Below are 13,268 nucleotides of genomic sequence, written 5' to 3' on the forward strand. Positions count from 1 at the left end.
GAAGGAGGGAGTAATTGTGTCATAAGGCTGGAAAAGTAGGCTGGAGTCAGGTAATGAAAGCTTGATGTCAAACAGAGGCCTTTGTATTTGATCTAAGGGATAAAATGGAGCCAGGGCATTTAGGTGGTGCAGGGGAACTCTTCTTGAGTTCAAAGCAGGCCTCAGATACTTCCTAGCCATGTGATCATGGACAAGTCACTTCACCCTGTTTACCTTAGTTTCCTTATGTATAAAATGAGCTGGAGGAGGAAATGACAAACCACTTTAGTATCTTTGCCAAGAAAACCCCCAAATGGGGTTGAGAGGAGTTGGACATGACTAAACAATATGGAGCCACTAGAGCTTTTTGAGCAGGGAAGTGATATAATTGGGCCTGTCCTTTAGGAATGTTACTTTGTGGGCTATGTGGAACAAAGGTGTCAGACATACAATTGAACAATATTTAACAAAATAATATGTAATAGAATGCAAATAATGTGAATATGTGATTTTCTAAGTCAATAAGCAGTCCTTTTATATGGTTTAGTGGCCCATTTCTATGTGTTTGATGCCACTGATGTGAAGGATGGATTGAAGAAGGGAGAGACTTGATACAGGGAAACCAATTAGGTAGCTATTACAACAGTCTGAGGGAGATGATGATAAGTACCTGAATTACAGTAGTGGCTTTGTAGACAGAGAAACAGGTATATTTGAGAGAAGTTGGGAACATAGGCTTGATTCTATTTAGCAGTTAATTTGATGGGGAGGTAGGGAGGGAGAGTGAAGAATTGAGGAAACTTCAGTTTCAAGAATGGATGACTAGAAGGATGATGGTATCCTGGGAGAAAATAGGGAAGTCTGAAAGAAGGATGGTTTTTTTTCTGGGGGGGGGGGAATAATGTATTCTACAGGAATATTGGGAGAAATAAATGTATGTGTGACTTCGATGTGAAAGGGCACATTATAAACTAGAGGAACAAGGAAGAAATTAACTTTAGGACTTATAAATTCATGACCAAACAAGGGATAGAGAGGACCACTGAAGATAAATGAACAATTTTGTTTACATAACACTAAAAAGTTTTTGCACAAACAAAACCGAAGGAACTAAAATTAGAAGAGAAACAGTCAACAGAGGAAAATTCACCATAGCAAGTTTCTCCAATAATATGAAAATCTTCTCCAAATCATGAAATGAAATCAGAGAAATCAGAGAAATCAGAGAAATGAAGATTAAGGCAACCCTGAGGTTCTACCTCATACCTACCAGACTGGCAAAATTGACAAATAAGGAAAATGATAAAAGATGGATTGTCTTCTGGAAAAAAAAATATTAATATACTGTTGGTGGAGCTAACTAATTCTGGAAGGCAGTTTGGAACTATACCTAAAAAGTCACTAAACTGTGAGTATCCTTTGACCCAGCATTAACACTACTAGGGCTACACTCCAAATGGAAGAAAAAGGAAAAGGACCCATATATTAAAAAAATGTTAGGGGAAGCTAGGTGGCGCAGTGGATAGAGCACCAGCCCTGGAGTCAGGAGGACCTGAGTTCAGATTCGGCCTCAGACACTTGACACATACTAGCTGTGTGATCCTGGGCAAGTCACTTAACCCCCATTGTCCCGCAAAATATATATATATATATATATATTTTTATATTTATATTTATATATATATATATTTATTTACAAACATCTCTTGAAAAACTTTACATTGATTTTTTTTTTTGGTTGGGCAATGAGGGTTAAGTGACTTGCCCAAGGTCACACAGTTAGTAAGTGTCAAGTGTCTGAGGCCGGATCCGAACTCAGGTCCTCCTGACTCCAGGGCTGGTGCTCTATCTACTGCACCACCTAGGTGCCCCCTACATTGATTTTTTTTCCCTAGGAGTTTTCCTTTTGGGATCTCTTTCTGGAGGTGATCAGTAGATTCTTTCAATTTCTATTTTAGCTTCTTCTAGAATTTCAGGGCAATTTTCCCTGGGAATATCTTGGAAGATGATGTCTAAGCTTTTTCCTTGATCATGGTTTTCAGATAGACCAATAATTTTCAAATTATCTCTCCCGGACCTATTTTCCAGGTCAGCAGTTTTTCCCAGAAGATATTTCACATTGCCCTCTTTTTTTTTTTATTCATTTGGATTTGTTTTATTGTGTCTCGGTTTCTCATAAAGTCACTGGCTTCCATTTGTTCAATCCTCATTCTTTGGCAATTATTTTCATCAGAGAGCTTTTGTACCTCCTTTTCCGTTTGGTGAATTTGACTTTTCAAGCTGTTGACTTTTTTCTCATGTCTTTCCTGCATCACCCTCATTTCTCTTTCCATTTTTTCCTCTACCTCTCTAACTTTATCTTCAAAGTCCTTTTTGAGCACCTCTATGGCCTGAGACCAATTCATATTTTTCTTGGAAGCTTTAGATATCGGGGCCCTGATGCTGACATCTTCCTCTGAGCGTACCCCTTGGTCTTCCTTGTTACTGAAGAAACTTTCTATGGTCCTCACCTTTCTCTGTCTGGTCATCTTGCCTTTCTTTTACTTGACTTTTAGCTCCTTAAAGTGGGGCACTGTTTCCAGACTGCAGTATCCCAAGCTTAAGAAGTCCCAGGTGGTATGAATTAAGGAGGATCAGGTTCTTCACTCACCTGGCCTGTTCCCTGGTCCTTAGATAACCCCAGACCAACTTGCTAATCAACCAGCTTTGTGTGTTGTGGTTGTTAGTTCTGACGAGCCTGAGCCCTTCCCCAACCTGGGCTTCTGCTACTCCAGTCTACCTCCTGGTTCTCAGCAGGGGTGTAAAATCCAAGTTCTGCCTTAGCACCAGCATAGATCCCTGTAGTCTCCCCCCTGCCGAGGGCTCAGCCTGCTCACCAGACTGTGAGCTTAGTTCCAGACAACACTGGTGCTTCAGCTGATTCAGAGGCTCTGGGGGTCTGCTTCTCTGGTGAGGCCTTCATGGGACTGGATCTGTGTCAGGATGACTGTGGTGTTGGGCTGGACTCCTGTATCAGCACAGCAGCTCCCTCCTTCTGACCTTCCAAGCCGTTGTTGGTTAGAAGATGATTTCAGTACATTTTTCTGTGAGTTTTTGTTCCCCTTACATTGATTTTTTTTTAAGTGAGGCAATTGGGGTTAAATGACTTGCCCAGGGTCACACAGCTTGTAAGTGTTAAGTGTCTGAGGCCGCATTTGAACTCAGGTACTCTTGACTCCAGGGCTGGTGCTCTATCCACTGCCCCACCTAGCTGCCCCCTACATTGATTTTTAACAAAGAGAAAGCTATGACTTTTTTTTTTTTTGGTAAGGCAATTGGAGTTAAGTGACTTGCCCAGGGTCACACAGCTATTAAGTGTGTAAAGTGTCTGAGGCCGGATTTGAACTCAGGTCCTCCTGAATCCAGGGCTGGTGCTCTATTCACTGCACCACCTAGCTGCCCCCAAAGCTATGACTTTTAAGTAATATAATTGACCATTTTTTTTTGTCTCTCCATGTTGTCTCTGTTTTATTTTTAATCCAGAAAAATAGGATTTGAATTGGAGGTATTGTGATATTTTACTATCATGGAGGCCTACGAATCAGTAGAGACATGGATTCAAATCCTACCTCCATACTTACTATCTCTACTCTAGTTTGAAAACTAACTGGCATGTTGACATTTGAAGTTGAGGGACAAGTATTCCTTCTTAGCCCAGAGAGAAGTCTGGATTCTTTGTGAGCCAGAAGTCAGATTTGAGTCACATGAGAGTTGTTTTTTGTTGTTTTTTGTTTTTTTATGAGGCAATTGGGGTTAAGTGACTTGCCCAGGGTCATACAGCTAGTAAGTGTCAAGTGTCTGAATCTGGATTTGAACTCAGACCCTCCTGAATCCAAGGCCAGTGCTTTATCCACTGCGCCACCTAGCTGCCCCCACATGAGAGTTTTAAAAGAGACACATATGGTCTAACAGAGAGGGTGGTGGGGCAGCTAGGTGGCACAGTGGATCTCTATCCACCGGCCCTGGAGTCAGGAGGACCTGAGTTCAAATTTGACCTCAGACACTTAACACTAGCTGTGTGACCCTGGGCAAGTCACTTAATCCCAATTGCCTCACTTAAAAAAGAAAAGAGAGAGGGTGGACTGAGGAGTGGAGACTATACAAGAGCTGAGGAGGAGCAGCAGCAGTGGGAAAGGTGTTCCCAGCCCCACCCAGGACCGAAGAAATTGGGATGGAAAGAACTGGTGATATAAGGGCCACAAGTAAAACAAGAAAATGAAAGGATTGCTGAGCTGTGGTGGATGTGCAGGCATCTGAAACAAAAAACTCAGACTGAAGTTGCTGGTTGTAATCATCCCTTAGAAGATTGGGGGGAGTTACTAAAGGTCTACTTATTCCACAATTTTTCCCTCCATGTGAGTGACCAGTAATAGGCATTAATAAAACACTCTGCTTCTCTTTCCTGTATCTTGATTTTTGCCTTAAATTTAAAGAAACAAACAGCTGGAAATGCAAAAAATTTAAAGGCAGAGTCAAAGCTCCCTTTGAATGTTAGAGATTTTCCTAACTATGGGCTCTGAGCTAATGTGATTGATTATACTAACAACTTTTCAGTCAGTCAATAAACATTCAGTTTGAGATAAACATCATTTGGGTCTGGGGGAGAAAAATGAACCTGAGGGCTATTATATTGCCCTTGGCTAAAATTGTATTAACAGTGTGTGGTTCTTACAGCTTCTGATTTTGAAAAAGGGAAGTAGGGAAGGTGGAGAAAGGTGGGGAATCAATGAAATTCAGCTGTCCCTCCTAGAAGGTAAGAGGAAGCAGAAAAGATCAATTACTTTATTTGGGGGTCATTTACCTGTGTGGTATATGTATGTATATATGTAAATGTGTATTATGTATATCTTTCTGTCTGTCTCTATGTCTGTCTCTCTGTGTCTCCCTTTCTGTTTGTGTCTCTCTCTCTATATACACACACACACACACATATCTATATTTATATCTATATTTCTTAGGCAAGTCATTTAATCTATTTCAGCTTCATTTTCCTTATCTACAAAATAGGATAATGCCTATAGTTATCTCATAGTGTTGTATGGATCAAATAAAATAATATATGGAATAGTCATGACTAGACCTTAAAGTTCTATATAAATGTCAGCTAGTACTATCATTATTCTCTCATGGCCTGTCATGGGAAAAAAAAGACCTTTGTTTTTTTTTTTCCCTAAGATTATAAGACTGTCTATATTGGTTTAGAACAAATTTTGGTACAAAGCAGCTTATACTTTTGTGGTCTTCAAGTTGGATGTTTCTTCATCTGCAAAATCTGTGGATTGGTTTAGATGGAATTCTCAGGTCCCCTATAGCTCTAATTTCTATGATTCTATGAAAAACATTTACCCTAAGCACTGTTCTTCCCCTCTTTTTGTACTGGCCCTCTTTCCTATCCTGAAATGGAATCATTACCACAGTTATACTACCCCCTTTGCATATGAATCTGGTGGTCTACAAACCAGACTGAACACTTCTGTAAGGGAAGAAAATAGTTAATCCTCAAATTATTTTAGAGCTTAGAAGGAACTTCTCCTAACCTTTTCCTTAGAAACCTAGAATGCTAGTCCTGGAAAGGTCCTCCTCATTCTGCAGATGATGAAACTGAAACCCATATTAAGCTCAGAAACTTAGCTTGTGGCAGTGCTAGGGCCAAAGCCCAGATCTTCTTAGTTTCCTAGCCAAACTCCTTCTGCTACACCATATTGCCTGTATTAGCTTTATTTTTTAGTGATAAGGGAAATGAACAATCCCAGGCCATTAACCTGAGCACATTCCTCTAAAGTAACCTGATGTGAAATTTTCATCTACAAAGCAGAGTCCAATTAAGGAAATCCATAAATGTGCAATTGAAATAAAGGATGTTGGTTCCTTATTATTCACCTAATCTGGTTTAAAAAATGTCAGTGTTGATAAGTTGTTGTTGTTTTTACTCGATACTCTTTCTTTCTTTCTTTTTTTGCTCCATACTCCATACTCTTGATAATTTTACTTTGGTTGTTATAAGGTCTGGAAGGAAATGAAAATAATGTAAACTGAGCGGCATTTTTAGATAAGACCTGAAGGTGGCACCATAAGGCTGCCACAAATTGTAAAACGTGTCCCTCTCTAGCTGGGGATTGTTTTTTAATGGGCTCCTAGAATTAATTACCCCTCTTTTGACTGAGAGGAGAGAGAGGTGTTATTGTGAACAAGACTTAAACGTAGTCTGCCTGCCAGAGTGAGTTTCCACTACATGTTTATTAGCCATCATTTGATCAGATGATGCCACCAATGAAACTCCCTCTTCTTGGGAACTTAAGGATGAGTCATTTTGGTGACATATGATGTCTTAGATTCTTTCTATTCTGTAATACAATGACTTTTGCTCCTTGGGTTGGACTTGATTTTCTCCTTCCCTTTCCCCTTTCCTCTTTTTTGTTTCTGGACTGGAATGAAACTTCTATATGAAATAAAAGTGAGAAAAGGCTATATGGATTTAAAACTTGTCCCAGTTTTATCCCCCAAATCATTTAATCTCCTTATTTTCCTCTTCCCTCCATCCCCCATACTTCTCAAAGTCCTTTTGTGGTGGTTGATGATCTCCATTGCTATCATAAGCAAAGACTTAGAACTCCCTGGTTCTAACAACCACTGGCTGCTTTACCCAGAAGAAAATGGCGTTCTGATTAAGAAGATGTAATTTTTTTTTTTAGTGAGGCAATTGGGGTTAAGTGACTTGCCCAGGGTCACACAGCTAGTAAGTGTTAAGTGTCTGAGGCCGGATTTGAACTCAGGTACTCCTGACTCCAGGGCCAGTGCTTTATCCACTGCACCACCTAGTTGCCACAAGAAGATGTAATTTTGACAAGTTTAACCCCTTCCATGCTGGACCTTGGTTTCATTTCAGGATTGTAATAGGCTATGGAAGTGTGATTGATGGCAGCAAGTTGGACTAGTGCTTGGAAATAGCACCAAAAAAGATATTTTGTCCCAAATCAAAGAGGCCAAGTTCTAAGAAGAAATGGTACCATGAAAAGGTGGGGCTACAGAACCAAATGGTTGGTACATTTCTCAGAGGCAGTTCAGCTGAAGATATTAAACATTTCAGAGATTCTTTAGTTAACTGTCAAGCTCATCTTATCATTTCTCAATTTAGTCCCAACTTCCTTCTCCACAAGACCTGCTCATTCCTGCCTCTACACCTTTGCCGATGCTATTTTTCCTACTTAATATGCCCTTCCCTTTCCTTTCTGCCCATTCATGTTTTATACTTCATGGTCCAGACTCATTGAAGGCCTTCAGGACCAACTCTACCCTGAAGTTATTGAGTCATCACAGTCTTCTGTGAATCCCCTCTCTACTCCTACTAACTTATACTTTCTTAGGTTGTCTTGGAACTTCTTTAGTTGTCTCATCAGGAACATCTCACCTTATCATCTTGTAAGCTTCTGGAGGGTGAATTGTCTTGTATTATATATAACTTATCACTTTATATCTTTATTACTAATAACTTAATGAATAGATGATTGAGTATACATGCAATTCTATCAGAAATATAATCACAACACTAACACATCCTTCTCAGCCATTAGTAACATCTTAGAAAAGGTCAAATGACAGAGAATAGGACACTACTAGTCCTAGTTGTGCCCCTGACCAGCTGTGTAGACAGAGGAAGTAATTTAATTTCTCTGAGTTTGTTTTTTCCTCTGCATATAGCACTATTAATTAAGGTAACAGTGTTGTTTTGGTGAGGGGTCTCGTTTTTTCTTCCTTCTGACTCTAATTCTTCTATGGGAGGCATCATTCTTTCCCAGGTGCTCCTTCAACTTCTTTTATTGAATATGGCTTTTCTCCCCCTCCATTCCAGTCCTATGGAGGAATGGTTTTCCTTTCAAGACCACCTTGGGAAGAAAGTGGGAAGAGAAAGTGGCCAAAAGGCCACCTCTCATATCAATTCCAAGTCATCACGGCCACATTCCCACCAAAACTGCTGTCTTATTTTTTTTTTTTTTAAGTGAGGCAATTGGGGTTAAGTGACTTGCCCAGGGTCACATAGCTAGTAAGTATTAAGTGTCCGAGGCCAGATTTGAACTCAGATACTCCTGACTCCAGGGCCAGTGCTCTATCCACTGCACCATCTAGCTGCCTCAAACTGCTGTCTTATTGTCTAGGATTGAGCCAGGTCCACATTTTCTCCTTGGTATGGGAAATTAAACCATGTGAATCAATAATTCTCTTTTGTTCAGCTTGAGTCAAGGTTTGGTTGTGGTTTTTTTCCTAGAAATTTTTTTTAATGTCACAGTTGTGAAATTTATCTTTCTTTTAGGCATCCTGCCCCTTCTGCTTTTCTTCTGCTGAATTTGAATAATAAAACACAAGGATTAGCAATGCATTGGCTAACCATTTTTATCTTAGATACTAATTTTAAAACAAAAAGTAAATATGAAGCAAAAACAGAGATTGCAGAACAGGTAGACCTTTTCAGGGAGAATGAAAAGGAGAGAACAGGAAAGTAAGGAATCACCAGTCTGTTTGCAGCAGCATGAACCATTCCATCAATTCAATGTCTACTCTCTGTGGTTCCTATATAGCTGGCCGTATAATTCTTATATTGGTATCCTGGCATTTGCTACTATTTCTGATTCTCAGTCTGCAGCAAAACGTTTGGTCCAAGCGGGATCAGTCATGGGTAGTGGTTGTGTCTTTAATTGTCCTTTTACCAGCATGCTCCCACACTCCCTACTTAGGATTGGAAGTAGGCTTGTCAGTCAAATGTAGCTATATTAGTTTAGGGGCAACACTAAATCTTTGAGCAGTCAAGGAAGAGAACACAGAGAATTTCTTTTCTGACAAACAGGAACCCATCTCCAGCACCTGTATCACCTTAGAAACTCTGAAGAGCATATATATCTATATCTATCTGAGTGTGTGTAAGTATATATGTATATGTGATATGTATGTATGTGTATATATGTGTGTATAAAATGAAAAGGTTGGATTACATGATATGTAAAGTGTCCTCCAGCCCTAATATTCAGTGATTATGTAATCATAGGTCTTTCATTGAGTACAGACTTTTTTTTGTTAACTCATGTCCAACTCTTCATGATCCCATGGATCATAGATAGCATGCCAGACTCTTCTATCCTCCACTATCTCTTGAAATCTGTCCAAGTTCATGTTCATTGTTTCTATGACACTATATATCCATTGCATCCTCTGCCATCTCCTTTTCCTTTTGTCTTCAATCTTTCTCAACATCAGGGTCTTTTCCATTGAGTACCATCTTCTCATTACATGACCAAAGTATTTAAGCTTCAGCTTCAGTATTTGATCTTCTAGTGAATTGTCTGAATTAATTTCTTTAAGTACTGCCTGATTTGATCTCCTTGCTGTCCAAGGGACTCTCAAAAGTCTCCTGCATCACAATTTGAAAGTGTCTATTCTGTGGTGCTCAGCTTTCCTCACACAGCCATTCATTGCTACTGGCAAAAACATAGTTTTGACTTTACAGACCTTTGTGGTTGAGGCGATGTCTCTGCTTTTTAGTCTGCTGCCCAGGTTTGCCATAGCTTTCCTTCTAAGGAGCAAACGTCTTTTCATTTCATGGCTGCAGTCACAGTCTGCAGTGATCTTTGAGCCTAAGAATATAAAATCTGACACTGCTTCCATTTCTTTTCCCTCTATTTGCCACGAAGTGATGGGATCGGTTGCCAAGATCTTAGTGTTTTTTTATATTAAGCTTCAAGTCAGCTTTTACACTTTCCTCTCTTACCCTCATCAAGAAATTTCTTAATTCCTATTCACTTTCTGCCATCAGAGTAGTATCACCTGCATCTGAGATTGTTGATATTTTTCCTATCAACCTTAATTCCAGCTTTTGATTCATTCGGCTTGACATTTCACATGATGTACTCTGCATAGAAGTTAAATAAATAAGATGACAATTGCACTCCTTTCCCAATCTTAAACCAATCAGTTGTTCCATGTTTGGTTCTAACTGCTGCTTCTTGGCCTGACTATAGGTTCCTTAGAAAACAAGTCAGATGATCTGGTACTCCCTTTTCTTTTCTTTTCTTGCAGGGCAATGAGGGTTAAGTGACTTGCCCAGGGTCACACAGCTAGTAAGTGTCAAACGGCTGAGGCCAGATTTGAACTCAGGTCCTCCTGAATCCAGGGTCGGTGCTTTATCCACTGTGCCACCTAGCTGCCCCCTAGTACTCCCATTTCTTTAAGGACTTAACACATTTGTTGTGATATGCACAATTAAAGGCTACATGAGACACTGTGGTGAAAGTTCCATTCCAGACCATTCCAAACAAAGTGAATATCCCAATAAAACAAGTCACAGGAATTTTTTGGTTTCCCAGTGCATATAAATGTTATGTTTACACTATACTATAGTTTATTTTATCTATCTATCTATCTATCTATCTATCTATCTATCTATCTATCTATCTATCTATCTATCTATCTATTTATTGCAGGGCAGTGAGGGTTAAGTGACTTGCCCAGTGTCACACAGCTAGTAAGTATCAAATGTCTGAGACCGGATTTGAACTCAGGTCCTCCTGAATCCAGGGCCTGTGCTTTATCTACTACATCACCTTGCTGCCCCCTTATTATGGGGATATCACTGCAAGGACATCTGCATAAGTTGTACCCCCTATAGAGCATACTTCAGTGACTATTAGTGAGATTGTAATGGCTGTTGATGCTAAGTCTTTTCAGGCATTATTCAAGACTGCAATGAAATAGGATCAGTTGAACTGAAGTGCATAGTAAAGTTTGGGTAAAAACAAACAACAGCATGAATAGAAAACAAGCAAAGACCTCTAAAGGGACCTGGAAATTTGAGGGATTATTATTGATTATTATTGTAGTTGTGGTTCTAATGTCAACACCTTCTTTGTTCAGGTTTGATGTTGGGACAAAATGAGGCACTCTAATCTAAACTGAACATTTAACAAAGTAGATTTACTTTGCCCTAATGCAGCAAGAATATGCAACAAGGGTACAGTACCATTTAGCTTCTCTGGAGATGGCACTCGATCTCCATCTAGAAATGTATCTCGTTAATAATCATCAGGGTATAGTGACTCATATGGTCTTAGGCACCTGCTAAGTCTGAGAGGCACAAACTCCACATGGCTGGGACTTTTAATGGCAACACATGCAAAGGCTGGAATTTACAGAGAGGCCAATTTGGGCCTCAGGATAGCAAAGGACACAGGAGACCTGGGTTCCCATGTACTATTTCCATATCCTAGGATTCTATGTCTTTTAATGGCAGCTGTTTTGGCTGTTCTAGAACACTTTGACTCATATTGACTGAGCCTGCAGTTCACTAAAACCTTGAGATCATTTAAACTTCTGGCCAACTTTGTACTCCCTCTTCTTTTTACTTGTAAAGTTGATTTTTTTTTACCCTAACTAAGTATCCCTATTAAATTTGATTATAATGGATTTAACCCAGTGTTCAAGTTTAGATCCCAAACTACGTGGAAGTAGTAGTTAGGCTTTATGTTGTTCCAGTCAGAGCATATCTGGAGTATTTAAGTCCTTTATGCCACATGTTAGGAAAGTAACTGATATACCATCCCAAAGGGCAGCAAAGGACACAGGACACTTGGGTTCCTATATAGTTTTGACACTTTGTTTAAACTTATGCCTTGGTTTTCTTTTTCTTTTTTTAAAAATAAAAGTATTTTATTATTTTCCAGTTACATAGAGATAGTTTTCAGCATTTGTTTATATAAGATTTCCAATTTCAAAATTTTCTCCCTCCCTCCCCTCCCTCCCCTAGACAGCAGGCAATCCGATATAGGTATATATATATGTATATGTATATATGTATATATATGAACACACATCTATATACACATACATATATATAGCAACATTAAAAATATTTCTGCATCAGTCATGCTATAAGAGAAGAATCAGAGCAATAAGGAAAAACCTCAAAATAGAGAAACAACAGCACCAAAACCAAAAGAAATAGTATGGTTCAATCAGCATCCATATTCCACAGTTCTTTTTTTTACTTTTTTCTGGATTTGGAGAGGCTTTTCCATCATGAGTCCCCTGAAAATTTCTTGTACCATTGTATTCCTGAGAAGAATCAAGTCTATCACAGTTGATCAACACACAATGTTGTTGATACTGTGTACAATGTTCTCCTGGTTCTGCTTGTCTCACTCATCATTAGTCCATGCAAGTCCTTCCAGGTTTCTCTGAAATCTGCCTGCTCATCTTTTCTTACAGAACAATAGAATTCCATTACATTCATATACCACAACTTGTTCAGCCATTCCCCAACTGATTGCCTTGGTTTTCTAATCTATAAAGCAGCAATGGGAGGAAATGACAGGAAAATTTAGGCTTGGTGGCAGAAAAACCTTCCAACAATTATAGTTATCCAGAAATGGACTCATCACAAGCAAAGGTAGAATACCCACTTTGTTATATTTTAGAGGATATAGGGGGTGGATTCTATTTAAGGTACTGGTTGTATTGGATGACCTCTGATGGTCTGGGATGCTGGGGTTTCAGAGCAAAACAGGAAGCAAAGAAATTTCTGGTTTATCTCTTCAAACTCAAGTCCTTACCTCTCAGCCCTTCAAAGCCCCCTCCTAAATATACCACTGACCAACATTTCTGGTCTGGAGACCATAGCTCTCAGAGCAGAATCTTAGGAACAGGGATGGGGCAAGGGGAAAAGTATAAAATATGAAATATCATATAACATATTGTATTAATTTATCTTCTTCCTCTCCCCCCCCCTCCATTGGACAAAGTTCCTGCAGTCTGGAAGCTTACATACAGTCTAAGGAGGGAACCCAGGATTTCTACAGGAGACATACATGGAGTAGAAATATACAATGCTCTCCCTCCTAAGCTCCACTTCTGACCTTACCAGCCTCCCTTAAGTCCCAAGGAAAATCCCATCTTTTACCGGAAGCCTTCCCCAACCCCTCTTAATTCTAGTGCCTTCTCTCTTATTTCTTAATTATCCTCTATATAGTTACATATTTGTACATATATTTGCATATACATATATATATATATTTGCATGTTGTCTTCCCCATTAGATTGTAGGCTTCTCGAAGCAGGAACTGTCTTTGCCCCTTTTTGTTTTCCCGCCGCTTAGCACCGTGCTTGGCACATAGTAGATGCTTGATAAATGTTAACTGATTGGTTGAAATGAAATTAAAGAGCAGAGCTCATTACAGCTGCACCCAGCAAAGTAGGAATGGATTTGGAAG

The sequence above is a fragment of the Dromiciops gliroides genome, chromosome 5, assembly GCF_019393635.1.
Source record: "Dromiciops gliroides isolate mDroGli1 chromosome 5, mDroGli1.pri, whole genome shotgun sequence".
Taxonomy (NCBI): Eukaryota; Metazoa; Chordata; class Mammalia; order Microbiotheria; family Microbiotheriidae; genus Dromiciops; species Dromiciops gliroides.